This window comes from Marmota flaviventris (assembly GCF_047511675.1).
Source record: "Marmota flaviventris isolate mMarFla1 chromosome 8 unlocalized genomic scaffold, mMarFla1.hap1 SUPER_8_unloc_2, whole genome shotgun sequence".
NCBI lineage: Eukaryota > Metazoa > Chordata > Mammalia > Rodentia > Sciuridae > Marmota > Marmota flaviventris.
The window spans coordinates 30,306-39,960 of record NW_027287686.1 but is presented as its reverse complement, the minus strand read 5'-3'; the positions used below and the strand labels follow the sequence as shown (position 1 = coordinate 39,960).

The following is a 9,655-nucleotide window of genomic DNA, read 5'->3' as shown; positions in this document are numbered from 1 at the left end:
GAATTCTGACATTGAGATGTAGACTACTGATTCTCTCTGGAAAGTTCCACTGTGTGCCTTTGGAGTCAGGGCCTCCCCTTTGCCCTCAGCTCTACAATCCACCTTTCACTAGCACACTGTGAATAAAACGAGCCCAATTATGGTACTCACCAAATAAGCCCAAGGTGTTTACACTGTTTGGAGAACAGCATGATCTTACAGACTTGCACATAAATTAACCCACGTGCAGCAGTCCTCTCCTATCCATGGGGGATGCATTCTAAGACCCCTGCAGATTCCTGAAAACTGCACACAGGGCCAAGCCTAAATATACTGTTTTTTTCCTATCTATATAAAGACCAGCAACAATAACTAATAATAAGAGAATAATTGTAGCAATATACTGTAATCAGAGTCAGTGAATGTGCTCTATCTCAAGCATCTTAAGTTCCTCTTTGCACTATAGTAATATTTTCAGAATTTGGTTGGTTGGGGTCACTGAAACTGCAGGTAAGGGGGGCACTGTACTGAAACAACTAATAAATGCTGCCTTATAAAGAACAGCAGAAGTAGTGGAATTGGAACCAGACGGCAGAGAGTGACCGAAGCTGCCCTCCCTGGGGGCTGCCACAGGATCTCAGCTGTGGGCGAGCAGGGTTTCGGCTACGATGTGGCAGCCCCAGTTCTCCGTTTCAAGAGGAAACTCCTCTTAAACTGACAACCAGCATTAATACTACCGTGGCCCTGTGTGTCCCTGGGGAGTGGGGTCCTAGGGACATCAGCTGCTGTACAGTGACCAGGGAACCAGCTGGAAATGCTAATCTGTTAGGGGTCTGAATCTCAGGGTGCTGGAGCAGGAAGGAGGACAGCGCCGTGGAGAGGACTCGCTTAGGAGAAAGTGCAGCAACAGTTGGGCGGTGGTGCACGCCTGGGATCCCAGCGGCTGAGGCAGGAGGATCCCAAGTTCAAAGGCAGCCTCAGCAAAAGTGAGGCGCTAAGCAACTCAGTGAGACCCTGTCTCTAAATAAAATACAAAATAGGGCTGGGGATGGGGCTCAGTGGTCAAGTGCCCCTGAGTTCAATACCCAGTACCAAAAAACAAAACAAAACACTAACACCTTAGCTCATACCACTGCAGAAGTTGTGGTGGCTATCCAGAACCTTCTGTGCCATTTGTTTTCAAACAAAGTTGACAGCAATGTAAACATCAGTCTGAGTCTTTGGGGGACTAGGCTGAAAAGGAAAAGCCAAGCCGCTTTACTGGCATGCACGAGATACGTAGGATTTGAAACCTTGGAGGTATTTACTCCAAATGAATTCAAGAGCCTCAGTTGGACATTTCACATGACACAAGAATCCATGAAGTGAGAGGATGTCTCTCGAGGCCTTGGCCAGCACTGTCCCCTGGTTGCCACATACACCTGTTGTGAAATTAGATGAAGGATGTGCATTTTAATAAGATGGAGACAATATCCACGTGTGTCCACTCAGAAGAGTTGGAAGGAGGTGTTCTAGGGTGTCAGCGCAGCTCAACACGAGCCGTTGGATGGTGGATGGTTTTCCCACTTTCTTCCTTCTGCATGTCCAGTAATTTCGCAATGACCACATCCTGCTTTTGCAAATAGAAAACAGAGTTCTTTATAAAGGAAATGGGCACAAAGAAGGTTTTTTAGGGTAAAAGCACAAATTTTTAAAAAAATTATGACTGTGGCATAAAGTAGAAAAAGCCTTTCAATAAAACGAATCACGAGTCCCTGCGCAGGAGGACTCCTTCAATAATGGTTTGCTGAACCCCTAGTGAGGCCAACTAATTCTGGCACCGTAAAGGTCAGGATAGCAATTCTAGGAATAGAAGTCGGCATTGGAGGCAAAATTTCAGCCTCTGGGTCTTGCAGAGGGGAAAGTGAGAGCGTGAGGAAGAATTAGAAAGGTTAATGAGCTTGTCCTTGAAAACCTCATCAGTTTTTTCAATCAACTTTAAAAAAAAAGCTGTAGTTTTCTTTTGACATTAATTTCTACACCTTTAGGGATTAAATCAGTGGAGCTTTTAATGATCATTTTTTTTTTTTTTGCGAATGTTACTAGAAGAATTATAGATGATTTAAAAATATCAGTGGCAAGAAATTAAATCTCTTCTGTTCTTACCGCAGAATGTTGGCATTAAGGTCTCTGCTGCTTTTCTGAAAAATCCAGGAATCTAATTGGAAAGGTGCCTTTAATGGGGTCCCTTGATGTTGCTCAGTGACCGAGGGCCCTGGCTCTCATCCACGACCTGCTGTCCGGCCCAGCTGTTGCTCTGTTTATCTGTGCTGCCCTGTGGCTTCACTCCCCCAGTTTATTTAAAGTCTCATCATCAAGAGACCCGTGGTCCTTCCTCAATAAAACATTAAAACATAATGCATACAAACATGCCTTTTCCCCCCTCTATAAACAGTGATCAAAAGAAAGCAGGAAGAGACTCTTGGAAGGGCGTCCTGGGATAATTGGGATGGCTCTGCACTTGGTGTCCCTCTGTGGGGGCTGTCCCTTCTGCAAAGAATGTGCAATATCCAAACCTTCAAGGTCCCTGAGCACAGCGTATGGCAGAGACACGCGGATTTGTGTTTTTCCTTTAATTATGACTCTTCTGAGGAATCGCCTGTCGACAGGCTGCCATTTCAGGGGAGCTAGAAACCCTAGAATCATTAGCAGCGAGAACATCATGATGCTGCGGCGGGAGGAGGACAGCACCACAGAGAGGAGCAACTTGGGAGGAAAGGCATGGTGGGGGCCGGGTGGTGTCAGCAGCCGCTAACAAGCGCTTCCAAGCCATCCCGAGAAAGACACAGATGATCCTTTCCTTGTTTTGAGGAATCCCTGCCACTGCTTGGTAGGCCGGGCCAACAGAGGCCAGATGGCAGGCACAGAGGCCCAAATACTGAAAAGCACTCTGGGACAAGAACGTCCCCTTGTCTCCATACAGAAGCCTCCCACTGGACAGTGCCTGGTGATGACCTCTGGCGTTGGTGGACAGGCCCCCGACACGCGGCAGTGGGCCCAGTGACTTGTCATCTTTCTTTCTTGCAGGGAGGGGACTGAGGCTCTGATCAGGGATTTCCCCAGCAACAGACAGCTGGTGGGGGCCCCTGGCTCACGCTCTCCCCCCAGACGTGAGAGCCGGTGTGAGCTAGGGGTCCCTTCCAGGCCTCTGGTCATAGTTATTCATGTGGAGAGGCAGAACATCACAGCAAGAGGGCATAATAGAGAAAAGCAGTTCACCTCGTAGAGGCAGGGAGAGAGAGAGAGAGAGAGAGAGAGAGAGAGAGAGAGAGCGCCTGTCTCTGCCATGTTCTTTTCTCTAATGTGACCAAAGTCAAGTTTACATGTGAGGGTCTTTCCAATAATTGGTGACCAAATGGGCAAGTCTACTGAGCAGAGGGGAGTGGCAGGGAGTTGTGGGTGCAGCCCTAAGGAATGTGGGGTGGTCTGGGGCCTCGTTGCTTCCGGGGGCTCTTTGTACCCTAGCCACAGGAGGCTTTGGAAGAGGTGAACTTCTAATCATGTAATAACCACCCAATTAAGTATCAAGCTGAGTTCCTAGAGCAAATCCAACTTCACCCACCTAAATGCTATTGGTGTGGATTCAGAGAACATTCCAAACTGCAATTTGGATCCCCCAAATTAACCAAGCGGTATCCATTTCATTTTTCATACTCCTCAACATTACAGAATAAGCGACGATGGTGGCTTTAATGGGAACTTGTGTTTCCCTGTCAAGATGGACCTCTACGAGTACTTGGCTGAATGGTTTTCTGACCAGGTGTGCTGCCTCCCTGGTTATCATGGTGATCATGACACAGGTGGCGGCGGTCTGGCTTCTACACGGCACAGGACTGTGTGCTGGTTTATGGTTATGGACGGCAAGATGTGAAAGACGAAACTCTTCCTGGGGTAGTCCAGACATCATAGAGTAAAAACTCACAAAATGACAGTTTTTAGCCTGTAGTCATGGTCCATGGTGTCATGAGAGGGTTTCAACAACTATACGGTGTCAGGATGACGGCCTAAATCCTTGGAATTACTGGGTTTCTGGGTGCTTTTACTCACTTTGAGGAAACTTGGGGATTTGTACAGAGTTGCGTCACACTGGAGCCTGAGGCAGATAATCAGGAATTCCAATTGACATTTTAGTATCTTTTTCATCATAACTTCTTGCAGTACTTTTAATTTTTAAAATTATTGTTTGAAAATATTATTTATCTGGATTACTGAGTGTGTTAATCAGCTTTCCATTGTTGTGGCAAAACACCCGAGAAAATCAACTTAGAGGAAGGAAGGTTTATTCTGGCTCACAGTCCCAGAGGTTTAAGTGCCTGGTCACTTGGCACTGTCACTCCATGGTGGGAGTGTGCAGAAGATCAGAGCTGCCGACCTCATGGCAGCCAGAGAGCAAGACAGAGGAACGCAAATGGAGAAACACCACGACAGAGAGAGAGAGAGGAGAGGTGGAGAGAAGAGGAGGGGAGGGCAGGGGAGAAGGGAGGAGGGGGTGGGGAGAAGGGAAGAAGAGGGGAAGGAACCAGGGACAAGACAGGCCTTCAAGGACACACCCCGGTGATCTACTTACTGCTATTAGGCCCCACCTCCTACATTCCCACCACCTCCAATCATGCTAACCAAATTATGAATGCATCACTGGGTTATTCCACAGCTGAGGTCAGAGCCTTGAGGTCCTACTTCCCAAGAGCCCCCTCCGTATACTGTGGCACTGGGGATCAGCCTTCCTTTTACACATACTTTTGGGGACACTCCAGATTTAAATGGTAGCGCTGGCTCTTTATTCTGTGCCAGGTACAAAATGCACTGTGAGCCAGGCAATGCCAGGCTCACCTTGCCCAGGGGTGGCTCTTCCAAGGACGTGGTTTTGAAATAGATTCACCAGGAAGAACAGTGGACTGAGAACTCATCCAGTGCCTCACGACCAAAGGAAGCAGAAGTGGGTTTTGAGAAGGCGCGTCCTCAGGTCACCTATGAGTCTGCCACTGATATCCAGGACACAGTGCATTTTCTATTCAAGCCAACGCTGTTCAGACCTAGGTATTATTGGTGTGCGTGCCATCCTAGATGTAGCTCAGAAGTGTCCAGACATATCTTAATACCTGTTCTAAGCTAAGAGTAGGGTAGGGAGAAATTGATCCAAAGCCAGCTATTTACTGAGAAATTGGTGGGCTCTTTTCAGCTCGTGGGGCATTGGTGATTTTGCAACTTGGTCGAAAGCAGTCTCAGCAAGTTCCTGTGCTCAGGTCGGGGCGCCTCTCACATGTCACTATAGACCCTATCTGTGGGGACCCGAGTGGGTAGCCAGCTCCGCATGAGCTCTACAGACTCTAGGCAGGTCCTCCGTGACAGCTTGTCATCTCCTGCCCACACCGAACACCTCCAGCTCCACCTCCTGCCCTGGAGCGTCCTCCTCGACCCCTGGCAGATGCCAGGCGTGAGGCTGCACAGTCCAGGCATCGGGAATCAATGCTCCGTGGGATGCCTTGGATCGATGAGGGACAGGAGCTGGGGATAGCTCTTCTGCCCCACCTCCTCCAGCGTCTGTTCTCAGAGTTTTCAGAGCCCTTGAGGGGATCAGCACTGGGTGGCACCTAATGGCGGGCTGGGTGAAGTCACTCACAGAGGCTCCCTCTTCCTGCTTCCCCTCCACCCCCCGCTCCCGCATTGCCCTCTCTATTAAAGCCAGAGCACGAATGGCCTTTGCCTCGGGCTCTGCTTTCTGGGAAGCCCAGCTGAGACATATTTTTTTGTTGTTGTTATTTTCCTGCAGATCTTGGTGCAATGAGACTGTCAGGGAAAATTACTCCAAAAATTATCTCTTTAAATACCTCTCCTGCCTGTTATGGATACTTGGCACATACTAGATCATCAAAAGGAACGTTTAAAGGCACACGAGTCTCTTAAATGTGCAACTGTTGTTTAGGTTTCTTTCAACTGGGTTTCCATTGAATTCTGAAAAGCTGTAATTTTATTAATAGCCGCCGATAAGAAAGAAAACCTCTCTTTCTAAGCCCTATAAGTCCCTTGGTGGTGTCCCAGGATTGGGGACCGAGAGTAGTTGTCACCTGGCTGTGGTCTGCCCTAGTCTGTCTCTGTGGCTTCTCAACAGACTTTACAGCACACGTGCTCGCCACCAGGGTGGGGCAGAGGAAAAAAATAGCTTTATGCTGTAACTTTAAAATTACGTGTTGTGACCTTGGGTGGATACTTAGCATGTCCTAATCATGAAACCAGGACAATACTTGAAATGGATGGTTTTAGGGAAAATGTGTCTGGTTCTCAAGAACCAAGTAGTTTTATGATTTATGGTTGTCAAGGAAAACTGAGTGGAACACACCGTTCCCCAGAGGGGCCCTTCATTCCCCGAGAAGGTCTCTGGGTGATAATAGGACCTTGTTTGATGAAGTTTGAGGAGGGAGGGTCACTGGGCCCCCAGGAGCTTTGGCCAGGCTCTTTCAGGTGACTGAAGGGGGAGGGACTGTCATACACACTTGATGAGTGTCGAAGAAGATGCCGGTCACGGTCCCAAACAGGACTGGGAAGCCCAGCGCATGAAAGGGAAGCCTCAGGGTGGGTGTGAGTGGAGATGACCAGGGGAGGACCTGAAGGAGAACATCTATGCGGAGGACCATGACCGGGGCCAGACGGCAGGTCTCCTGGTGGGGTGCCCCGGGGAGAGGAATTCTGAGGAGATCCAATGCGCTGGCTTTGCTGTGATTGAGATGGATGTGGATCTGGGGCTCCACGACCACTCTCTGGCTTCAGAAGAAACAACAGAGAAACCCTTAGATACACTAGCTGCATTCCTCTCCGTGGCCATGACACCGACTCACTCTCCAGATCCATCGGAAAACATCAAAGCAGGGTCCTGGTCGCTTCCAGAGACCCTCAGGGCACGCGCGCGGTTTTCCAGACGGTTCCGACAGGGTGTTTTCCGGATCCGCCGTAACCTGGTAACTGGGGCTGTGTGTGCTCACCTGGGGAGAATTTTCCCGGCTTTCTGCATTTCGTAAGGTATTAAATTATAAGAATATTTCAACTGAACCACACAGTGGTGGTCTTCACGGTACTGATGAATCATTTCGGAAATTCCCAGGAAACAGCTCAGAATTCTAAAAGCTCATACCACAGTTTACTCTGAAGTCCGTTTATTGTGCCCTTCTCTTTCAAGACTTGACTTTCATTATAAAATTGATGAACAGATGATATTCTCGAGGCAGGACTAGCTCTGCTCAGCAGTCGGTGTGGGGGCTCAGGATGATGAGGTCAGGGTTGGGATGGGGGAGGGTGGCTGGGGGCCGAGCTTCTGTTATTTGGGGGTGGGAGGAGGATGAAGAGAAAAGGCAGTCTCTTTCCCTAGGACATGAACTTCTATCACCTCATGGAAAAAAAAAAAAAACCCTTCTCTCATGGTCTTTTAGAGAATGGCCTTCATCAGTCCATCCATCCACCCACCTATCTACCCATCCTCCAACCCACTCATCCATCCATCCATCCATCCATCCATCCATCCACCCACCTATCTACCCATCCTCCAACCCACTCATCCATCCATCCATCCATCCATCCACCCACCTATCTACCCATCCTCCAACCCACTCATCCATCCATCCATCCATCCATCCATCCACCCACCTATCTACCCATCCTCCAACCCACTCATCCATCCATCCATCCATCCATCCATCCACCCACCTATCTACCCATCCTCCAACCCACTCATCCATCCATCCATCCATCCATCCATCCATCCACCCACCTATCTTCCCATCCTCCAACCCACTCATCCATCCATCCATCCATCCATCCACCCACTTATTTCAGCATAGCCCAGCTCTGTGCTTGTGCTATTTAAACTTTAAAAGAAAAAGACTGCACAGCATTTCTACAACCAAGGCCTTCGTCTCTGGTTTGGCTGCTTCTTCCTGTAAGCCAACGTTCCTCCAAACTCTCAGCCTGTGGGTGCTCATGAAGCTCCTGTCCCCTGCAGACCTTTGTCCGCCTGTCTCCTTACCACGGCCTGCTGTGGAGGCCTGCAGGGACCTGCCACACAACACTGCTCTACACAGGGGCTGAGAGGGAGGCCTGGTCTTTGGGGTTTGGATTCTGGCTCAGTTACTTCCCAGCTGTGTGGCCTTGAGCAAGTTCCTCTGGCCTTGTGTCCACAGGTGAAGCAAGGCTCTGGGAGCACCCACTTGGTTAGGGAGCTGTCAGAATTCCCCGAGTCAGCGAAGCTTGAGAGAGTGCTTGGGGCCCGGCCTCCACGGCCGGAGCTGTGACATCTTAATACCCAGCCTGGCATGGACCTTCTACCTCCAGGAAACCCACCACCTGTGTGGGTGTGGTGGCCAAGTGGTCATGTGTGGGGGCCAGTCTCCAGGAATAGGTTGGCTCTTGCAAAACCTCCTACTGCCCCCAGCCTTCCCTTGAAAATGTCACCAGGTCTCCAAGAATTCTGTAATAGCGCACTTTGAACGCCTTGTTCTTTTTTGTCAGGATCGTTTTCTGATCCATGACACCATCTCCTGTGACATCTATCAGCTTCATTTTGCTTCCCTCAAAGAAGACCTGACACAAAAATCCCGTCTTGGAAAGTCTCCAAAGCTGACTTCTGTTCTCCCTGCGCACATTTCTTTTCAGTCTTCCGCTGGTTTCTGGAAGGCGATCTTTTGTGAAAGGTGGCATTCTCGGCACTTGGAAGGTGTTCGTGCTCAAGCCATTTCAGGCAGTGGGGCCACCCTGCATCTCTTTTGTACCTGCATCCCATTTCGTAGGACTTAAAGCACCGTCCTTTTGTTCTGCAGAATGTTCTTTTTCCTGAGTGTCTATGTGTCGGGCAGGGAAGGGTTTTAGAGACTGCGTAGTTCACCACCTGGGGCGGCAGCTGCGTCACTGACTGGGCTCATCTCAAGGGTAGTTTGATTTCCATCAAGTGCAGCTCATCAGCTCTGTGCTGAAATAGAAGAGGCCCCCAAGTCAGGACAGAAAAGAAGAGAGGGGTGTTTTCCTTGCACTACTCATTATCTGGCTTCAGTCCAGACGATGTGTATTCCAGGTTCTCTTGGGTGGTAGGGGGTGCTGGGCAGGGGATCTGCGTGGTGGTTTGCTCAAGAGCAGTCAGTGACGGTGGGCTGAAGACGGCCATCTCCTCCCTCCATGCAAACACCGGCAGGAAGAAAGGAGGGGCCCACATTTCTGTGACCTTTCCAACTGGTCTCCTTTCTTCCCCATTCCTGCCAGAGACAGGTGGAAGCCTCACAGAACAGGGAAGAGCCCCCTAGACCCGGGTGGGCTTTTGCATTTGTGTTGACTGGGATGCAGGGTGGGGGTGTCAATGACACGTGAGTGGCGTCACTTTCCCTCTCCAGGTTTCCATCCACACAAGGCAGTGAGCATGCACAGCGCACAGCATGGCCGACTGTCGGCACCAGCCGTCATCTGGTTCCCTGTTTACTTACACTAATCAGAACCCGCAGGCAAGGGTTTCCCGATAATCATGGCTGACGAATGAGCTGGGACATTCTCATGACAACATTGAATACTAAAGGGAACCGATTGCTATTTTTTATGAGATTGCTTTTAGGCTGAAGTCCTTGACCTCAGTATGAATTTCAGGGTCAGTGGGGGTCACCCATAA

At 49.5% G+C, this 9,655-nt stretch overlaps 1 protein-coding gene across 1 annotated transcript in view; it reads left to right on the top strand.

The window, feature by feature from the left end:
* The window catches only part of Pcp4 (Purkinje cell protein 4), a 54,177-nt gene that overhangs the window by 16,931 nt on the left and 27,591 nt on the right, over window positions 1-9,655 (top strand). The window lies entirely within an intron of this gene.